Raw genomic sequence first — 3,699 nt, 5'->3', positions numbered from 1 at the left:
CAATTTAACTTAGTTAGATTTGTAATTTTTCCTCTTAATTGAGATTGGCTCATTTGATTCATATACTATGATATATTGGACCAACATGCAATATTTGTAACATTGGTTGCTCATTTTATTCAAAAGGGATTGTGGAATTATTTATAAAAATTATGCATAAATATATCCATATTTTTTCATTAATTGGGTGATGTAATAGCTATTTACAAAAAACATTATTATTACAACAAAATTTACAAAATATATAATGTATAAAAAAATCTTCAATCTTGATCTTCACCATGAGGCTCCTTGAATGTGCTTTGCAATTCATGTTTATTTGTAAGCTTGTGAAAATTAGAGATTAATTAAACTCTTTGATTTTGATTTTTTATGACAATTTTTATTGATTTTTATTTACATAATAAAATGAGTCATTTTAAGAGAAATTTAAAATTTCATGATTTTTAATTAACATTTTCGTGTCAAATATTTATTTTTTTTAATGAAAGTTGAGTTAATCACTTTATTTCATTTTCCATATTGCATTTTTCTTCTTGTATTGACTTACAAAAATCATAACTTTCTGTACAAAACGTGAAACTGAGCATGTGATATATCTATGTATATGGGCATGATTTTTATGTTTTTAGAAATCTATTGATGTTTTCTTTGAACTTGATGTTTTTAGTTTTTTCTAAATGGTTTTATTTTTAAACTTTATTAACAGAACAATCTTAGGGGTACTAGACAAAGTAAGTTTTGCACAATAAAGTTGTATGAGTTTTAGTTATACAAAATTCGTTTTTTAGAAATTCCAAAGCCCAGTTTCTGGAAACATCTTGCATTTCATAGTAAAGATATTAAATCCTACAAAATATTTAGTTAATGCAGACGAAAAAATGAAATAAAGTACAAAATTAAAACTGACCATATTATAACATTACATTTTTTTTTGGAGATGTTTATACACAACTTTTCTTGAATTTTTTTATGAAAAATTTTTTTTTGATGATGAACAACAACTTGATTAAGGAAAATCACATAATCACATTGTTTCCTAAGAGTCACCCCATTAGAAGCGACTATTCTAGGTGGGGTGATTTAAGGTTGGGAACTGTTTTGGGTAAAAACTTTGTAAGATGGGGGATGAATCAAGATTAGAGGTCGATGGTTGATGGCGGTGACCGATCACTCGGGGAATGAAGTGAGCCCTGCAAAAACGAGAGTTAGACTATCTCGGGGGTGTATCTCGGATCGCCCCTCCGACAATCAAGTTAATTAATTGCTCAATAATAAATGTGAAGTGGTTTGTCTAAACTTCATTACCTCAATAAATAGGGATCTGGTCCCTATTTATAGGCGTTGGAATGTGCAAAAAAATGATTTGTCAGGTGGGCATAAGGCTTGAGGATAAGTGGGGCCTACTAAAAAAGCCTTGCCAAGCTGGCACAAGACTTGAGGATAGGTGGGGCCCACTAAGAACTTATTGGACCCAAACATTAGCGCCACTCAATATACTCAATATCCCCATTAACAAACTTTCAATCAGACCTAGTTTTTGAGACAACAAAACGAACATCCAAGGGGACACCCAACATTTTACAAAGTAAGCAGTATTTAGTTAACTAATCAGTGTCCTTTCAAACTTGATAAAGTTCATCTAGGACTAAAGACTCAGTAAAAAATTGACAGACAGAGGGGGATCATCACCAGAAATAAGCAAGTGAGTAGGAACATTACCAGAGGGGATATGAATATGTAAAGAACATCAGCACCAGAGGTCACAAGCCCCACATATACTTCCCCCCCCCTCTCAGGAGGAGAAGCCAAGATAGCATTTTTAAATGAGAGATTATCTGCCATAAAAGAACAAACACAAATAGAGGAACTCAACAACTCACACACTAAACAAGGAAATAACAGCAAAGGAACTGAGATGGATGAGAAAACAATACACACCCATAACAAGTAATTATAGCAGTTAGGGTTTGCATGCCCCAACTATCCACAATCAGCAACAACAATTCGAGTAATGATACTTGCCATCGCATTAAATGCGAGAGAAGTCTGCAAAACCAAAGGGCTTGAAAAAATTAAGAAAGCACGCTAAAACCATCACAGAAAAGTAGCCTTGTCTCACTAAGAGCATTCTTAATGATGAACCCAAAAAAATGGTTCATCCTTCTCTCTGTTCTTTTCTCTGTCCTCCACATCATTCTCACAAACCATTTACAATTTTACTCTTAACCATGAACTCAAAAATAATGGTTTATAATCTTATGAAGCATGTCCACATCCCAAGCAAGGGATGGCATCCGAATAATAGCAAATCGAGCTTGTAGCACTCCAAATGCTCGTTCCACATCTTTCCTTGCTCTTCTTGATGTCTTGCAAAGAGTCTATCTTTATGAGATTGTGGACACGTTATGGACTTCACAAAAGTAGCCCATTTGGGGTAGATACCATCAGTAAGGTAATACCCTTTGTTATATTGATGGTCATTTACAACAAAATTAACAGCCGGAACTCGACCTTCTAAAACATCTTGAAACACAGGAGATCTATGAAGCACGTTCAGATCGTTGCAACTTCCCGGCATTCCGAAAAAAGAATGCCAAATCCACAAGTCCCTATCAGCTACAGCTTCAAGCACAAGTGTAGCTACCCCTGCCCTTCCTTGATATTGCCCTCTCCATGCTGTTGGACAATTCTTCCACTCCCAATGCATACAATCGATGCTACCAATCATGCCAGGAAATCCACGTTCTTCTCCAATTCGTAACAGCCTCCTCAGATCGGCTTCATTCGGTCGTCTTAAGTACACATTACTAAATTGGTTAATGACGCCGCCAATGAATCTCTGAAGTGCCAATCTTGTCGTACTATCACTAATACGTATGTACTCATCGCAAGCGTCGGAAGCACACCCATAAGCTAATTGTCGTATTGCTGCGGTACACTTTTGTAGTGGCGACAAACCAAAACGACCAGTGCAATCCCTCTTTTGTTTGAACCATTTGTCTTCCTCACAACTTCATTCATATACGCTCAAAAACATGCTTTTGCATACGAAATCTACGTCGAAACAACCTACTTGAGTAAACTGGATTTTCTGCAAAATAGTCATCATATAATCTTAAATGACCTTCTTCTCGACCCCTATCAGCCCGAGGTCGAGTACGTCCACCTGGTCTCATTCTAGGAGTGACCGCCGACACAAGGAATGGGAGATAAGTATGAGTGACATTGTCGATCATGTCATCTACTTCTTTGTTCTCCATATCCCTCATTTCCTCTTCTGAATCATCGGAAGAAGAAGAGGAAGTTGAACTGATATTAAATTTGTAGAAATTCATTTTAGATTTGTAAGATATCTGATTTTGGTAGGGGAGATTGTTATAGAGAATTGTAGAACTCTGATCCATTTTATATATACTAATGGAGGAGCATAAGATTTATTTTGAAGTAGGAAGTGTATCATGACATGCCTTCTCTGAAAAGGAGTAGGTAATGATGTCTTTTAGAGACAGTATCACAAGGGTTTTCTGAAAAGTAGTATGGGATCATAGAGATACTTTTTCAGAGAGAGTATCACATGGGTTTTCTGAAAAGTAATATGGGATCATAGAGGTGTCTCTTCAGATAAAGCATCACATGGATTCTTTGAAAAGTAGTATGGGATCATAGAGATGTCTCTTCAGATAAAGCATCACATGG

The 3,699-nt window shown here is 35.6% G+C and overlaps 1 pseudogene; it reads right to left on the bottom strand.

The window, feature by feature from the left end:
* Nucleotides 1–2,237: 2,237 nt before the first annotated feature.
* LOC125496746 (uncharacterized) lies at nucleotides 2,238–3,338 on the bottom strand (annotated as a pseudogene).
* Nucleotides 3,339–3,699: the final 361 nt, after the last annotated feature.

This window comes from Beta vulgaris, chromosome 4, assembly GCF_026745355.1.
Source record: "Beta vulgaris subsp. vulgaris cultivar EL10 chromosome 4, EL10.2, whole genome shotgun sequence".
NCBI lineage: Eukaryota > Viridiplantae > Streptophyta > Magnoliopsida > Caryophyllales > Amaranthaceae > Beta > Beta vulgaris.
The sequence above is the reverse complement of the archived record's forward strand: the minus strand, read 5'-3'. Positions and strand labels throughout refer to the sequence as shown.